This window comes from Balaenoptera borealis (assembly GCF_965194805.1).
Source record: "Balaenoptera borealis genome assembly, chromosome: 4".
NCBI lineage: Eukaryota > Metazoa > Chordata > Mammalia > Artiodactyla > Balaenopteridae > Balaenoptera > Balaenoptera borealis.
The window spans coordinates 123,511,226-123,530,376 of NC_138861.1; the positions used below are offsets into that span (position 1 = coordinate 123,511,226).

Below are 19,151 nucleotides of genomic sequence, written 5' to 3' on the forward strand. Positions count from 1 at the left end.
TAATTCCCCACCCCCTTTTTAGTTGTGTTAATCTGAATTCATATAAATGTTTTAATCTTTACGGAAACAGTTTTCATTGGTGACCTTTGTTATCAAATTTTAATTTTATTAGTTACTTTATTCATCATTTGGGTAAAAGTAATGATATTTACAGCACATTTTTACATCATAAAGAATACTGAAAATATTTTGTAGAAGTATAATAGGAGTCAGTGAAAATACAAGGAAGTTAAGAATTCTACTCGTGCCATATTTAATGATTTTTTGTGTGTGCTTTTATTTTTCCATTATGTCACCCTTTTTCATTTGTATTTCTTGAAATAATTTCTTCTTCGCAAAGAATGATTACTTTTAGTATCAGAGACAGAGACACGGTATATTAAAATGGAGAATAGTACAAAGAAGTCACTTCCAAAATTTTGGAGTTCTGTGGAAATTGCTAGTGGAATCATCAGCTGTTTGAGTGTGACCCTTTTATTTCAAAGGTGACTTGTCATTTTTAAATGTATATTGTGGAAAATCCCATTAGAGTCATCTGGCTCCATTCCATTCATAATAAATCAGGATCCTGGGGTAGACTGAAAGGGAAAGAAGACCATAATCTATATATGTTTAAAGCTCCCCTGGTGATTCCAACCAGAACTGGAAACCAATGCAATAAATATTTTCATCCCCCCACCAACTCTTACTCTATTCCATCTTTGATTTGAAGCAATAACAGATCTTCTTCTAATAATCAGGATTACTGTAAATTGTCATTGAGAAAAAATTTTCCATGTGTATATAGGAGACACCCTGGCAACTTTTTGAATGTTTAATGAGACTAATTTGTCTATATAATAACCAATTAATTTTGAGCCAGGAAAAGAGGAAAGGGTGTTTAATAGGTAAGTTGTAAGGCTTCATGATCTGCATACAGTATGACTATCTCTGCCCTGATGGTATAATCTTCAAGAATGAGGCTTGTATGTTTCTGTGTATACACACATACATAACTAAGCTCATAGAGAATCGAGGTGTTATCCAAGCTAAATTTTTGAAAGAAAATCACTGAAGTGTGATCTAAAAGTTATGTCTTAAGCAGATTGGGCTGTTTTGAATGAACTCAAGTAAATGTCCTGGGGATTTAATTGGTAATTTAGCAGCCTTTGGAGACCTCAAACCTTTAGAGATGTCAGCACTTCTGGAACTCCTAAACACAAGTCAGTAACTACTTTTTGTTCTTTGTACTTGACTTTGCTAGATTTTTCATATCTTCAAAATTACATAAAATCCATGAATGTGGGGAAAGAAGAAGGAATGAGCAACTCATAGATAAATTCTCTCTCCCAATTCTTCAGATATTTCCTTTTAATATTTCTAACTCAACAGGATCTTTACAATGCCAGGGTTTTTTGTTTGTTTGTTTGTTTATGTTTTTGGTTTCTTGCATGAATATTTTACCAACTGCTCTCTCACTCTCCTCCTGGCTCACCGCAGCTGCCAGGGCAGCCAGAAAGGGATTCCCCACTAGGTTGTACAGAAGTCTGGAATGGACTTTCTAGCATGTATAGTTGGAATTACCCCTTCCATTTTCCATCACTTCATTCGTAGCTTGCCAGAAAAAAAGAAAAACTTCTTTTTCCCATTAGACTTTCATTGTAATCCAACTTAGCCTTTTTCTAGAGACGTCCCTTTATTGTATGTATATCATTACTGCACTGCTCATGTCATGAGGAACACCTTAATAGAAAACTATGTGGTATTAAGGAGGAGAAATATCAGGGTACAGCAATTATTATAAACACATAATCTAGTTTTTATTTGGTTAGGAGTGATAGTGTTATTTCACATTAGTAATTTCACATTAATATATATTTCTTGGCTCTCTCTATATTTTGCCTAGAGACCTGTTAATTACCAGTTTTAACTCATTTGTTTACAGTTTGTAAAAAGAGGTTGAAATCAAAACTGACATTGACCTCTATGTATCTGTACGTGAGTAATGTTGGTTTTACCAAATGTCTATTTTTCAGGGGAGCTATTTAATCTCTAGATTAAATTTTTTTTTTTAATTATTAGCAGCTTTTAAATTATTATTTATTTATTTATTTATTTGGCTGTGTTGGGTCTTCGTTTCTGTGTGAGGGCTTTCTCTAGTTGCGGCAAGCGGGGGCCACTCTTCATCGCGGTGCGCGGGCCTATCACTGTCGCGGCCTCTCGTTGTGGAGCACAGGCTCCAGATGCGCAGGCTCAGTAGTTGTGGCTCACGGGCCTAGTTGCTCCGTGGCATGTGGGATCTTCCCAGACCAGGGCTCGAACCCGTGTCCCCTGCATTGGCAGGCAGACTCTCAACCACTGCGCCACCAGGGAAGCCCTCTAGATTAATTTTTTTAAAATAAATTATATTAGCATCACAAACATGAACTCTAAGCATCTACTTTCATTTTTTATTAATATATAGGGATCAAATATTACTTTTGCATTTGAAACTAAGTTTAGCTGCCAACGCTTTCAAGACATTCAGCATGATTAGAAGTGGATATGGGATCTAAGTTTATAAAGAACAGGCCACATACCAGAAAGCTGTTTACTAATTTAATAAGTGATATTTACACAAAGTTTCCAGATACTTCTAAAGCTCCATAAAAACAAATTCAGGAGACCTGTGTGTAACTCTGTCTACTAACTGTGACATTGGGTAAATTATTGACATGACCTTACCTTTTTCACCTATAAAATGATGAGGACCTGAAATCTGTTAGAAGTCTTTCTGTTCTTGTATGATTCTGCACCATTTTAAATTGTCTTTGCTTCTTTCTATTTTTGTAAGTGATTGAGATAGTTCAGTGGAATTTCCAAGTTTTTCTTCATCTAATAGGAATTTTTTTGAGCTGACACTATGTCGCAGACAGAGTTCCTGCATCCAAGAAGCTCTCAGACCACCTGGGGTGATAGGTACTTTCACAGATAACAAGAATAAAATTTATTTGGGCCATTAAGTTGGAATGGAAATTGTCTATTTTTGTATATATGATGCAAGTTTTCTTTAATAGGTCTTGTATTTGTAAGCTCTTATCTGGCAGAAGAAATAATGGAGGGAAATTGTTCCTGTTATGGTACTTGAAATTTTCTGGAAGTTGTTAAGGCAGGAGATATAGAAGATGAAGTAATCTTATGAAGCTTGCAGTTGTTTTTGTTTTGTATTTTAGGTACTGATTTGAGTCATCTCCCAGGAAGAAGTTTATTGTGGTTCCCTTATTTTCCGTTAAGCCTGTGTATACTGGTACTGCCACGACTTATAAACCCGCAGACAAATACCATCACAGTGCTGTTAATCATTTTACAAAGGTCCAGTGGTAGTAATGGTAGCTGCCTTTGAACCACAGGGTGCTATGGCTAACAAGAGCCCATGGTAAGCACTTAAAGAAACCTCAGCAATTTACAAACCATTTAGCTGTGTAGCTCAGGGAAAATAAGACATCTCCTGCGTTCTTCTGGGATAGAAGTGCAGATTTCCTCCTTATTTATGGCTCCTGCCTCAAACTGGGCCAGAGGCTTAATTAAACTATGTCACATCCTAACATGACTGAAACCAATAAAGTGTAAGTAGCACAGGTTACCTGGAAACAGTAACTCCTTTGAGGAGGAGGTCACTTAGGAAACGAGGAGCTTTTGCTCAGGGCAGTCACCTACAAAACATGGGGCTGCAGTGTGGGCTCTGAGGGACAGGAATCAAAGACTGGGTGTAGGTGGGGGAGAAAAAAGCCATCTGTGAAAGCACAAGTTGTCATTAATGGGGAGGAAGCAGATGACAAAGGACCCAGTAGCAGATGCCAAGCCTATGACTACACTATATTGAATCATATAAAGGATTTTGTATATAACATAAAACACTCATGCTCAGCCATTTAACACAAGAGGCAACATTTCAGAACTTTTGACTTTTATACTAGAAAACAGCACTGGAAAGATGGAAGAAGAATTTGTAGTAAGCTAATATGAGAAATTTTTTTGTCATCAAAGGCAGCTTGATAACTGAGATGCATGTCTCTTTAATCACTATAATTAGCCTCCACACATGAGCCTTCTGGGTTATGTATTCTATAGTAAGTTGTATAAGAGCTTACAAAACAATTTAGTCACTCCAATGATCTTTAAACGTCTATAAAACTCGATTAATCAAGAAGCTCAGATAATGATGCTAGAGAGTTTTACATTTTTCACTTAGAGCCACCCAGAAGCTTTTAGATTGTACTTGTTAATTCCTCTTTTTTCTTGTGTTAGATTAAAATAAAATCACAATTCATTTCCCATTAATCATCCTCTCTATTTCCAATATGAGTTCAGATGTAACATAATTCAGGATATTGCAGTTCTTGGATAAAATAATTATTAAATGAATAACTACTATGAGCTAACTTTTAAGTTGAGTGGTAAAGATTTTTGATTGAGTAAAAGAAATATTTTCTGTCAAACAACTCTTCTAGATAGATATTTAAAGTTGATGTCAATGGGGAAAAAATTAGAGGACAGTGCTAGATTGGTGTAATAGCCTTTTATGTTTATAGAGGTTGTGGACTTCAAGTTGGGCATTAGCAGGATAATTAAGGTTGGCTTAGGTGGAGAGGCTGTCTCAGAGGACAGACATAGAAGCTGATGAACAGCCTAGCATGGCATGACCAGAGAGTAGGGCTGGATAGGAGTTGGTGGATAGTTGGAAATAAAGCTGACTGCACAGGAGAGCCTTTAAAACAAGGAAGAGGTAACTGAGCTCAGTGAAGCAAAAAATAAGAAACTATGAAAGTTTCTGTGATGATGTAAGCTTATGGGGAGGAAGTGGAGCTAGTGAGGTCACCCAGGAGACTGTAAAGTCATCCAAGAGATGTGAATCGGGCTTGGATTAGAAGAGTTGCACAGGGAAATCGGTGGAGAGGGAAACAGGATGGATATTAGCACTCAACTAAGAATAGGGAACAAAAGAGGTGAATAAAAATGACCTTAAGGGGCTTCCCTGGTGGCGCAGTGGTTGAGAATCTGCCTGCCAATGCAGGGGACGCGGATTCCAGCCCTGGTCTGGGAAGATCCCACATGCCGCGGAGCAACTAGGCCTGTGAGCCACAACTACTGAGCCTGCGCGTCTGGAGCCTGTGCTCCGCAACGGGAGAGGCCGCGGTGGTGAGAGACCCGCGCACCGCGATGAAGAGTGGCCCCCCACTTGCCGCAACTGGAGAGAGCCCTTGCACAGAAACGAAGACCCAACACAGCCAAAAATAAATATAAATAAATAAATAAATAAAAGATTACTATTAAAAAAAATTCTCTCTAAAAAAAAAAAATGACCTTAAGGTCATACATTTGAATGATATTAAAAATGATGGTATCTTTGACAGAAACAAAAACTTCCAGTGCAATTCAGGGGGAAAAATAAAAATACATTATATATGGAGGGTTTGAAAAAATAAAAATACATATACTTTATATATGGTAGCAAGATGATGTCTCTCAGAGTCAGAGTCAGAATCCTGCTTTGCTTCACCACTTTCTGGTGATATGATCCTCAGCTTTGGTTTTCTTTTCTGTAAATCAGATAATAATGATTTACCAAATCATTATTTATGTTAATGATGATTAACTCTAACAATATATATATGTATCACAGAGTAGTTGTAAGGACTAAAATGAAACAATGTTTTTGAAAGCACTATGCACATGATAATATTAAATATTATACCACCAGACTTTTCCCCTTTTTAACATGGGAGAAGGAGAAAAGGAAATATACTGACCACTCAAAAGGACTAAAAATGTTCATGTAAGTATTGATATAAACTCATTATTTTTAATATCTATACATGCATATAGATGTAAAGAGAAATATAGAGAGCTCTGTTGTGTGTGTGTGTAAATACATATATCTCAGCAATGATGTCTCAGTAGCAACGGGCATATGTAGCCCAGACCGTTTCTAAATCTCATTTTCCAATACAAGGAACCATAATCCCTTGGGGAAATGGCTGATTCAAGTAAGAAAGTGCTCAAAAAATGATGGGGCATGTCAACCTGAAGAAGCTCCCAATGACCTGCTATAGAGAAATTTCAGCAACAAAATAAATAGCGAAAGTAATGGGTATTAATTTATAGAATAAAATAAATATCCGTGAGTCCATACTAATAGAAATAAATAATTGGATAAATGAATAAATAAGGAGAAGGGGAATATTTTTCTTACAGTAGAATTCCAATAAACAAATCTGGAAGAAATCATAGAAATTATGATTAATACAAAGGTGAACAGCAATCTAGTTTGTTAGATAGTTCAAACTATTAAAAGTTCTATCAGTGAATTGTTTTTAGCTACAGAATTTGGTAATAATTAACTGATTGTGCCTAAGTCTTCAAAGAGGGAAAAACTTAGGAGACACAATTATCTTGTATAGTTTAGAATAACTTTTGAACTCCCAAACACATTCAGATAAAGAGATTGTGTTATGATATTTTTAATGATTTATTTTAAAGATATAATGGAATTATAAATGCAAAACAGAATTGTTTTGGGGTTTTGTTTTACATGTATTTCTGAAGGTTTTTACATAAATTAATATTTTTTAAAAGGCACATGCAAAGAACTTATATACAGTATATCAAATAATATAACCAAATTATCAGAATGATATTTTATTCATGACAGTGCTATTTGTCAATTATCTGAAGTGGGTCTTTATGAATCATATGTCTGCCTTATACTGAATATTGCACTCTTGACATAGATGGTGTTGGCATCGATGCAATGCGTTTCTTATTTTTTTCATTTTATTCCTGAATCCTTTTTGAGTAAAATGATAATTTAAAAGATCCTTGTTCTGGTAATGGGTGGGGTATATTTATTTGCTGGTGATAAAATTACACTGGCAACTAACATTGGTTGAACACTTTTCATCTTCCCATTGGTGTGCAAAATTATAATTTTACATAGTTTGATTACTGAGATAATTGTCCTACTTCTCTGCCTCTTTTTTGTAACTAAGACACACCGTGAATCTGCAGGAACCTGTTTCAGCGGTGATAATACATGACCGAGTTGTCCTTTGTCCACTTTGACCATGAGAATTGACTTTCTCTTTGATTTACCATACTTGATTCTCTGATAATTTTCACGAGCAGGCAGCTGCTCTGCATGTATCAGATGATAATCTCACAACTAATGACTCACTCCCTGGTCCCTCTCCTTTTAATTAACTTTGCTACCGCATGGCCAAAGTCAGTAAAATTTTTCCTTTTGTTTTCCTTTGCCTATAGTAATTCATTTGCCTACCTCAGTCTAGCTTGGTAAAATATTTAGGTGTGTAACATTGTTTCACTCTTGACACTAAATTCTTAGCTGTAATCAAATGTATGATGATACTGTAAGTTGAGCGTGTATTTTAAACAACCTCCTGCAGAGAGCACTTGACCCTGGATCAGAGCCCACACAAGTACTTCTGTTAACGTTACATGCATTCTCTCTGCGTAAGTGACTGTATGATAGAGTGATAACTAAATGTGTTTACCTAGGAAGACTAAAGTTCTTTCTTGAAGCCTATGTACTTTGAAGTCTTAATGCATATGATGAAAACAGTGTCCTGAATGGAACAGCCTAATACCTGGATGTCATGGGATATGACCAACTTGCTGTGCCCATAATGGCTACTGATTTTCTTCCTGTATCATGTTACCATTGCTTAAGTCACAGTAGATACCCTACCGGTTCTAAACAATCTAATTACTCTTTTTGTGTCATAAACTCAAATTTGTCATAGGCTAGTCTTCTAAGTCAAACCTAGAAAGAAGTTTATTTGGGCAACTTGTAGATTGTAGCATAAGCAGTTATCACAGAATGAAACAGAACCAGAGGTTTTAACATTTTGTGAACAGCTATTCTCAATTGTGTATATTAACAAGGAAATTAAAGATGTTATGAAGGATGAAACAAAAAATTTTCTGGAGAAATATTTTCTATCTTCCCTTGTATTTGTATACTTAAATGTTAATGCACTGTATTTGCATCTTAAAGTCACACTAATGTTTAAAACTATAAATTAGTAAATTTGTAAACTATTAATTTTACTGTTTTCAATACAAATTCCCTTGTCTTTGTAGGACCTGAAACTTTCCTCTGTGGTACATGAGGTCCACTACATTAGGCTGGCAACACTCTCTCATAACTCCTGTTTGCCCTGTTTCTCCTGTTAACCTTGATCCTTGTTCACACTCACGTTTAGCACATTTAGCTGCCCTAAAGCATGGCCAAACTCAGTAAATTTCCTTGTTCTCTTCCTGCTCTATTTTGATGAATGCCACCCAGGCTCCTGTGGTGAGGTGTCTGCATGCCACTGACCTGGGCATATAGCTTATTTAGGTATAGGTTGCATTACTGAAATCTAGGTTTCATTCCTTGGGAGACATATCAGAGTTCTAGTGATTTATAAAACTTTTGAGGGATTACCTCTCCTGATACGTATAGGTCTCTCCAATTGGAAAGCTGCTGGAAAGTATGCACATCGTTGAAATGCAAAAGTAAAGCAAGGAAGTGTGAAGCTCATTTAGACTTTAAAGGCTGGCATGTCAGCATATTTTATAGACTCTCAAGTGGAGACCAACCTGCAGAACAGAACACTAAAGGCACACTTCTGTTGCAACAAGCACTGTATTGTAACTGAGTATAAACCTTCTAACATTCCTGCACACGAAAGTGTGGTAGAGTTAAATGGGACTCTTTGTGATTCTACATATCTGAAGAAGCAGTTTTTCTCTGTGTGAAACCACATGCATTTTCCATGAAAGATTCAGGGATAAAAACACATCCGGGCAAGATATAAGAATGAAATGTATAGACAAAAGCCTTAAGGGTTCAAAGGCTTTTTTTCCTCCTTTCCTCTTTGAGTTCAATGATCATTTAATTCCTTGGAGTAGATAGGTCAAGAATTTGACCTACCAGAGTAGTAAAGTTGACTAGGAAAGTGTCTCTACCATAAAAAAGAAAAAATAGGATACTATTCTGAGATGTCACAACTATCAGATCATAAATACTAATGCAACTTGATTAGAGGGTTTTTTTTTTTTTTAATTAGCTCACTTTGAAGTAGGTTCTTCTTTGAGAAAACCTATCCTTGGAATTCTGTTCTTAAGGTATGCTGTGTATGTATATGTATGTACCTACGTATCTATAGTCTATACATCTGTATTTCTCAAAATTTTATTTCCATTTTTATATGTGTTTTAATAATGTCTCTCTCTCTATTTTTTCTCCCCCTGAGTTTTCAATATATTGAAGTTACAGCATTGCAGTTTTACTGTAGTATGTACTTCAAGTGTACTTAAGGGAATGATCATTTTAATAAGAATCAACAAAAGAAAGGATCTTTGTCATAAGTATGTGAAATGGGAAACAAATTTTGTAACTTAAAAAGTATCAAAATTTAAAGTGTAGAATCATTTCACAGCACTACTTTGTATACCTTGCAACTCTAGCCTGAGGCCTGATGGTGCTTTCTCAGACAGACATAGCTCAGGAGATGGATGGGTGCATTTGGGATCTGGCATTAGACCCAAATAGTTGCAGAGACTGGGCCCAGCCAGGTATGCCAGGCATGTTATCACATAATTACCTCATCCACAATGTAGAAAGCAGTCAACATTGCGGTTTTTATTGGGCAGGGGGAATATAGAAATGGGGAATTTCAGCAGCTTGGGAGTCAAGCAAACATCTCTTCTTGGCCAGCGTGATACCACTCACTGGTATTGATTATGGGATAAAGCTTTGATATTGGGAAAGAAAAATATCGTGAATGTACCTTGGAAGTTGTACCACCCACAATCTTCTTCACGGCAGCTCTCCAACCAGAGAGAGGCACTATAGCTTTGGTCACACAGACTAAATTTAGAAGGAAGGGTTACTCCTCTTCAGTGACAACATGTAGAGGAAAATGAAGTTATACTTTGGGGTGATATCATTATTGGTTGTCCCTAGATACAGGTGAAGGTACAAGGACTTGCTTCTAAATGGTTGGTGAGACAGGGGAGAAAGAGGAACTTTTCCTGAAGATGACTTCATTGTGCGCTACCCCCAGGTGGTAGCCTGAGGAAGTCTGACCCATTTATTCTGAAATTAAGGATGAATGGTGGCAGCAGATGGGATGCAGAGGGAAATAGACCATATAGGTTCTGTACTTGTTTTTTTTTTTATAACAATTATTCACTATATTATTTGATTATCACAATGAGGTAGATATTTTCAGCCTCATTTTTCAGGTGCAGAAAATGAGGTTTAGAAAGATTAATTCATTTGCCCCCAAATCTCACAGCAAATAGATCCCAGATATCCAATTCCAAAGCTCATGCTTTTTCTTTAAACCATGCTGGTATGTACTATGACACAATATCTAATTTTGTAGTACTTTTAAATTGTAGAACAGATAAATAGATACAAGTACAATTCAAACAAGGAAGAGTAAAGCTCAGGAAAAATAATCGTAGCTAACGTTTCCTGAACAATGCTATGTGCCAGACACTATGCTAAGCGTTTAAGATGCAGAAACTTATTTCATCTCTCAGCAACACCATGAGGTAGAAATGATTATAAACCCCTTTTGTCAAGTGGGAAAAGTGGGGTTTAAGAAGGAAGAAAGAGAAAGCTCTGGACAACTTGTATCTGTACTTCTCCTACTTATAATGCCAGAGAGAAAAGTAGCTGAGATGTAGAATATATGTCACTAAGATACACAAAAATATTTCTAACACTTCCAGGAACAAAGCAAACAGGATAGAGGGGCCTCTTAAGAGTCATAATGTGGTCTACACTACATGAAGGTCTTCAATAATAAGATTATAGGAAGAAGGACATAATGGTTGAAATGATCAAGTGCTCAAGTATGACTCGCATCTCCAACAATCACAATAGCTTCAAAGCAGATGTCTAAGTCCTAGATGTCTTCAACAGGAATCTGTTGTAAGAGTGGAGGACAGATGATGTAGGTCTCATAGATCCAAAATATCAAATGGTCGGTTAATTTGAAGTCAGTTTATCAAATTGCAGATGCAGGTAGTTCTAAAATTTCTTGAAAATTAGTTGTTTCACTGGACCACAGAGAGAACCCAAGGACATAAATACAAAACAAACTGGAAAAGGAAGACCACTGGGGTATTGTTGACTCCAAACACAAAAAGGTGAGCAGCACGTAAAGGTCTTTGAATGCCATTTCTGCTTTGCTTAACAGTGAGGTCCAGGATCTGTATATTATCTTTATAATATAGAGAGGTCGATCTTCCCTTATTTTAGTGTGTGCTAATAATAAACTGAACTATTCTGGGTTCCAGAGCAAAGAGAAGGAAAGTTATAAGATGTGGTTTTAACATTTGATCCCCAAGGTGGCTAAAATCAAATGTTATTAAAATAGAAAGAACATTTTAGCAAAATTGCCATTTTAAAATGTCAGTGGTTGGTTAATGGAAGCCACATTCACGCTTATTGGTGATTCTTTTTTAGGAAGAATTTAGGATAAAAATTAAGTTATCATCATTAATCATTAGAGAAATGCAAATCAAAACTACAATGAGGTATCATCTCACACCAGTCAGAATGGCCATCATCAAAAAATCTACAAACAATAAATGCTGTAGAGGGTGTGGAGAAAAGGGAACCCTCTTGCACTGTTTGTGGGAATGTATATTGATACAGCCACTATGGAGAACAGTATAGAGGTTCCTTAAAAACTAAAAATAGAACTACCATACGACCCAGCAATCCCACTACTGGGCATATACCCTGAGAAAACCATAATTCAAAAAGAGTCATGTACCAAAATGTTCATTGCAGCCCTATTTACAATAGCCAGGACATGGAAGCAACCTAAGTGTCCATCAACAGATGAATGGATAAAGAAGATGTGGCACATATATACAATGGAATAATACTCAGCCATAAAAAGAAACGAAATTGAGTTATTTGTAGTGAGGTGGATGGACCTAGAGTCTGTCATACAGAGTGAAGTAAGTCAGAAAGAGAAAAACAAATACCGTATGCTAACACATATATATGGAATCTAAAAAACAAACAAAAAAATGGTCATGAAGAACCTAGGGGCAAGACGGGAATAAAGACTCAGACCTACTAGAGAATGGACTTGAGGATACAGGGAGGGGGAAGGGTAAGCTGGGACGAAGTGAGAGAATGGCATGGACATATATACACTACCAAATGTAAAATAGCTAGCTAGTGGGAAGCAGCCGCATAGCACAGGGAGATCAGCTCAGTGCTTTGTGACCACCTAGAGGGGTGGGATAGGGAGGGTGGGAGGGAGGGAGATGCTAGAGGGAAGAGATATGGGGATATATGTATATGTATAACTGATTCACTTTGTTATAAAGCAGAAACTAACACACCATTGTAAAGTAATTATACTCCAATAAAGATGTTAAAAAAAAATTAAGTTATCATAACATGCTTCTTAGTCAGCCAAATAGAACATTACCTATGTGTTTATTAAAAATTGATTAGTCTTATGAGTTATCAAAATATGAAGTCAGAAATAAATGTTATTGCCATAGGGAATTAGAAATTGTGAATTCTAATTTCAAACATTAGACGTGACGTAAAAAAAGAAGGCAAGAGTTGAATTTTTATGGTGTTCCTTTCTTCAAGATGCACATTTACTGCAGTTACCATATATCTGGATGACTGATGTCTAATAGTGGCAAAGATTGGAGAGTTCCACCTGAACACTTGAACTGGTTGTTTTTCATGAACAAAAGTAGAAAATGTACATCTTTTCTATGATTCCTACGGTAGGCTGATCACCGTGAGGTGTTTTTGTATTTATGAATTTGTGATAGTATTGTTTGTTGTTGTCTACAAGAGCTTAGTGTTTGCACTGAAGGTAAGACATATTAGAAGTAAGGTTATGTGTGAAGAAATATAGAAAAACAGTGGAAAGAGGAGCAGGAAGTGGGTGTCCTAGATTGGAGGCAATGTCAGAGGTCCTGGCTGTACAGAGGTGATGGCTGTGAAGAGGATTATATGTGACAGTAAGGGCAGGGATCTATTGATGATCTATCATCATCAATAAAAAAAGAGCCAATAATGAAAGATCACAGAGCAGTTCTCCAGGTGGAAAGAATGGAATGAAAATGGGTTTCCACCACACGTAACACATTAGAGGCCCATGGTGGCCAAGCCACAGAGTAGTGTGTGTGTGTGTGTGTGTGTGTGTGTATGTGTGTGTGTGTAGACATTCATTGTAAGAGTATTCATTGCATTTTTCTGGCATTAGCAGTGATTACTCTTCATTGGTTTTAGGCATGGATGAAATATCCATGGTGTGATCAATTGTCTTACTCTTACATTAAACCATCTTCTGGTTTGTGGCTACTTTTGTGGTCATTTGTATTTTTGTGCTTTTCAATCCTCCTCATATTCAGATGATTACCAATAGGTTCAGTGCCTAGACCATTTCACGACAAAATCAAACATCTGAAAAAATAATCATATGAGAGCTGACAGAATAGTAATGTGAACAAAACCAAGGAACATTTACTGGTGATTGAATAGATTGCTGTGGATTGCCATTCTCAGAGATTTGTTGAAGCATTTCTGTGTGTACATCAGAAATATTACACATTTACCTCTTTTTATTTAAATGATATGTTTCGGCCTGGCATATAGTGCTGAACAGATATTTATGGGATGATGAAATAAATGTTTGTAAAAACCAATCTTATTTTAAATGTGTTAAGGAAGATTTTTATTTTTTATATATTTAGTAATCATTTATGAGTGTCTGCTATATTAGAGGCATTATCAGAAGCACTAAAGACAAAACAGAAAAATAAAATATAATGAGCTCATATTCTAGTGAAGGAGAGAGGCGTAGAAAAAGATGATTACAGTTCAGTGTAGCAATGACTGTGATGGCTCTATGTTCACAATAGGCTCTTAATCCTGCTGGCCAGGCAGGGCTTCCAAGAGAAGTCTTGTAAATATGGAGGGAGGGAGGGAGGTGATCCAGATGGAATATTAGTTGTTTATAAAAGTCCAGAAGAAATCACCAGAGAAAAGGCTAAGATGAGAGGAGGAGGGGATCAGATACTACAGGACTCTGTAGGCCACATTAAAGATTCTCTCTTTTATGGTGAAGATTATAAGAAGTGCCCTGAATAGGTTTAAGCTTTGGAAAGATCACTCTGACTATGGTGTGGAGAATGGATTGGAAGAGAGCAAGGCTAGAAGTAAGAAACTATTTAGGAGATGGTTACAGTAAATCAGCCAGGAAATGATGAATTCCTGACCTAACATAGTGGCAAACGGATGAACAAAAGTAGACTCTTCAGGATTGGGTGTATGGAAAAGGGAATGTCACAACCATGAACATTTCCAGCTTGAGCAGCAAGGTGTGTATAGGGGTGTTGGTCGGTGAGTGGAAGAAGACAGGGTCAGGAGCAGGTTTGGGGAGAACAGTAGCTCAGAGGAGAGATGTTTACTGACCTGGGAAAGCCCTGAGCATGTTTAAATACTAGCTTTAAAGGTCTAGTAAAAAGGAAAAACATTTCTATTAAAAAGATTTTTAAAATAACTCCTCTTAAAAAAAAAACTCTTAAGGTTTAGAAACAGATCTGTATTCTTATTATATTTATGTTCCTTCTTTCCTTCCATTCCTCCTTCCCTTCTTCCTTATCTTCTGCAGAGAAGATAAATCATCTGCTGACCTCATAGCATGATTTATAGACTTATAACTCTAAAGATTAAACACATACAACTATTAGCATAAGAGTCTATTTACTGTAGCTCATTATTATACAGATGAGAACAAATTTCAAAATGGCAGCTGGCAGTGCTCTGTCCAGTATTCATTCCTTAACAACATGTGGCCAATAGCATTGTACCTCGGAGGACATAAGACCACACTGACACAATTTTAGAAGAATTGAATTAACAATATGAATTTTATGATATTTTTATTTTTATATTACCACAATTTTTGATTGCCTATAAAATTATTCTGTCTTCAAAAAAATTAGGGCATAATTAAAAACTTTTGAACAATTTCTCCCATTTTTCAGGGAGAACAAATGATATATAATAATCAGGATATTTATTCCAGTATGAATAATAAGTGAAAGATTATAAACAATTATTTATACTTTAAGATACAAAGAATAAACTTGCTCTAGAGAGATCTTGAAAAAGAGCCCAAATTAATTATCAGTTGGACAATGCAATTCAGATTCTTTTTGGTGCTCTAAGTTTTCACAGACTTTGAAATAAATTCAATATGGTCTACCGTTTTATAATTTTAGTTCTTTTAATTCTTGATTAAATGCACACTTAACATGCAGTTTAAAAGAAACTGGTGATACCGTAGTTTACAATCACGCACTGAGGTAAATGCAACACAACTGGTTGAACCTACGTGATTCAATGTTTTAATATAGTACGAGGATATCAGTTATCTTCCTCATAATAAATCAGTTTAATTGGTAATTTTGATGAACACTCATATCTACTTCAGGTTGAACCAGTATTAGATACTTAGCTTGAACTTGAATTTGTTCTTGATTGATCAGTGGCTGGCAGTGTATGTCAAATGGTGTGTGTGTGTGTGTATACATGTGCGTTAATTTTGTTTAGAAAATATTATTTTAAAATACTTTGAGACCAATAGACTAAAAATTTCAGTAAGTATATGATTACATTGAACTGGGCTCTGTTTTACAACTGAAGAAATTCTTGCAGTAATGACAAATGTATCAAAACATTTAAACCGTCATATTGTATGTCATAACCCCCAAAGTTGATGAAAAGTTGCTATTTCTCTATAACCTCTAAGGTGAATGTACAAACTGAGAATATAAATACATGTAGCTTAATGCCTGTGAACCATCAAAGGAAAACACTGTCCAGATACTGAGTGAAGTGAGAATTGAGAAGTATAGAAAGGATTAGTAAATTTTTATTTGCCAGTCTCAGTCATGGATAATTCATTTAAGCTTAGTAGTGGGGTTCCCTATATGGTTAATAGGAGAACATTATTTGGAGAGGTTGATTATAAATTCTCATTAGTACAGCTCTTCTGTTTATCTTGTCCTAAGGCTCAAGCCCTGTGTCTAACCACTGTGGCGTGTCAGAGACCTCTCTGATAGATGGGTCTAGACAACTGTGGCACACAACATACAGAGCAGAGCTGGTCAGCTTTCTCCCCAGCCTCTGAGAACGTTGTTCCTTTGAGCACTAGACTTTCCCCATTAACTAATCCACAGTTGTGCTATGCACCATTCATTGATTTTAAAATCACCTTAACAGAGTACTTTTCAGATTACTTCTATCAGCGGTCTTCCTAGTTTACAGATAGAAACTTACAAGAAATGTTAGTGAACTAAAACACTGACTTGCGTTTCAAACGGTAACAATTAAAGCCAGATTGTAATAGAGCCCTCTTCCTCTTTTTTTATTTTCGTCGCTTGACCCTCTCTATAAACAAAGCTTGCTGGGAACCCCTGCTTTAGTAATTAACCTTTTTCTGAGTATTATGTACACACATATTTTTCTTTGGAGAAAGCAGGAGTGCACAATGGCTAAATTGTTTTATTCATGTTGTGTTTCAAAATCCAGTTTAATATGACAGGGCATAGAATTGGTCAAATGGCTAGCTTTGCATACCCGACACTTCTTGCCTCATAGTCTCTTTAATGTCAGTCCACGACATTTATTGAGTGCCCACTTTGTAGTGGGCATTGTGTGGAGTAGCCTTTAGAAAACTTCTCAAGTTGTTAGCACTGTTTATTAAAGAATGTCCTCCTTTATGTACTAGAAGTCAAGAGGCAGCAGTCTGGAATGAAAATAATCGCTGGCAGGAATGTAAAATTAAATTGGTTAATTAATGTTTGTGGGCACATAAATAGCTTGGCAATATTCATTTTGATTCATTTGTGTACAGCATAAACAGTAAAACTCCTTTGTACTGACCTCAATTAGAAAAGTTATGCCACATGTTAATATAGGGAATCTAGTGTAGATCTATAAATTATGCAACAGTTTTCCTGATTGATCAATTATATAACAGATCCAACTGGTGAAAATCATTACATATTTAACTTTTAGCCAAAGAAATGATATTGAATGTACTCAGACATGGGAGAAAATAACATGCTGCCTCTGTTGTTGCACAAAATGTTCCAGTTTTATTTCCACAGGTCAGTGATTCCCAAAGTTAGAAGAACTTGTCCTTGGTTTCATGTGGTTGGGCATGGAGAATTTTGCACACAATAAGAGTAACGAAATATTAGTTTAATCAGATAAATACATTTGACCAAAACAGTCTTTTTTGTTTTTTTGAGTTTCAACCCAGTGCTTTTATTATCCTTATTGAGGCTCAGATTTTCCCATTTTGGGTCAGTGTGTATGTATGATAGCTTGGATTCCAGCAGCCATTTAGGCTTGTGATTTATTTGAGTTTATTGCCACCTTTTTACTATTTGTATGCCATTGGTCCCACCTGTTAGATTCTTTTTCCTATTCTTCTTTGCCTTATTTTGGATTAATCAACTATTTTTTTATTGTTCCATTTTTTCCCTCTTCTTTGAATTTCTTAATTATATATTCTTTTATTTTAGTGGCTACCCTAGAGATTATAATATATAACCTCAACTTCTTATAGATCCAGACTTCTTTTATCTTGTTGTTCCACAGTCTTTAGCATAGTTTTCCATCTTCAAGGTCACCTCATGGTCCCAATGGCTGCTAGAGTGCCAGCTATCATATCCACATCCCAGGCAATGGGAAGGAGAAAGGGGGAAGGACAAAAGGGACCACACCATTAAAGAGCTTTCCCGGGACTCTCTTCCCACTTCTTCTTAAATCCTAATGTGCACCTTTATCTGAAGTGCAGACTAGGAAATGTAAGGTTTTGGTTAGGCAGAATACCCAGGACTCTGCTACTAAGCAGGAAGTACAGAATGGATACGGTAGGCTTGAATTATGACTACCATGAGGAAAAAAAGAGGAAAGGGAGAGATGTTTTGTAATCTAAGCAGATTTCTAAATTCAGCAAAGGTAACGTAAATCTTACATGTTAACAATGATCTGCAAAATACAAAGTGTTAACTGAATACCATGTTAGGACAGTGCATTTTGTACATGATAGTTTAGATTAAGGGAGACTCTACCTTGATTTTTTTCATCTGTGTGATGGATACTCTTAAACAACCCTTACAACTTGGAAGAGAGGAAAAAATTAATTTCCGTCACTCTGAGTGAACTTTTCTTTCTGATTTGCCACTTTAAAGACTTTTGGTAAAATATTTTTTTCAGTATTTTTAATATGATAGCACTTGCCCTTTAAGAACAAGCGAATCAAAATATTTGAAGGAGAATAAAACCCCTACTAGTGTTTGCAGTTGATTTGCAAAAACTTGTTCTATGAAGTCCTATAAAGCTGTCCTACCATGTCCGTTTTGGTGAGTGAGACCATTCAGAGTGAAAGTTCTATTACAAATTGTGAGATGTAGAAAGCTGGCAGGGTGTGGTTTCCAAAATGTTTGAAGTTTTTCAGTGGGGCTAATATTCAGGAAGGGTGGGGCAAGAGCAAAAGAGTCTACATCCTGGAAAAGAGCTCCGGGTCCCAACAAAGAGTTGGTCGGATTTCACACTGTGGTCCTTTCATCTTTCCTTGTGAGTCTCCCAGGGAAATGCTAGAGATCATAGTCAGCTCCTAGCACAGGAACCCATGATGCAAGACACTGAGTACTTCTTATCCTTTTTGTTTGTTTGTTTTTCATGCTAACGAACTAAATAGATGGTCAGCTTCAGACACCCACCACCTCGTGTTAGATGTTATGTTCAAGTGTTAACAAGTTCTGTTTCATAGAAGTAAAGAACTTCAGAGCTGGAAGGGATCTAGCAATCATTCAGTCTAACCCCCTTATTTTAAAAAAGAGAAAATGAAAGCCCAGATTTGATAAAGATTACACACATCCACACAGGTAAATTAGTGGTGGAACCAAAATTTGGGATTAGTTACTCCTAGCTAAGAGATCTTTTCACACCTCTGCGGGAGCTGTGATCTAACTCTTTAGGTTAAATTATAGAACTGTGACAGTTATTTCTTTTCCAAGGTGTTAGTTTTCTGATGATTCTGTAATCA

General features: G+C 36.2%; 1 protein-coding gene across 9 annotated transcripts in view; it reads left to right on the forward strand.

Annotated features, from left to right (window-relative positions):
• The window catches only part of ANK2 (ankyrin 2), a 688,006-nt gene that overhangs the window by 415,292 nt on the left and 253,563 nt on the right, over positions 1–19,151 (forward strand). The window lies entirely within an intron of this gene.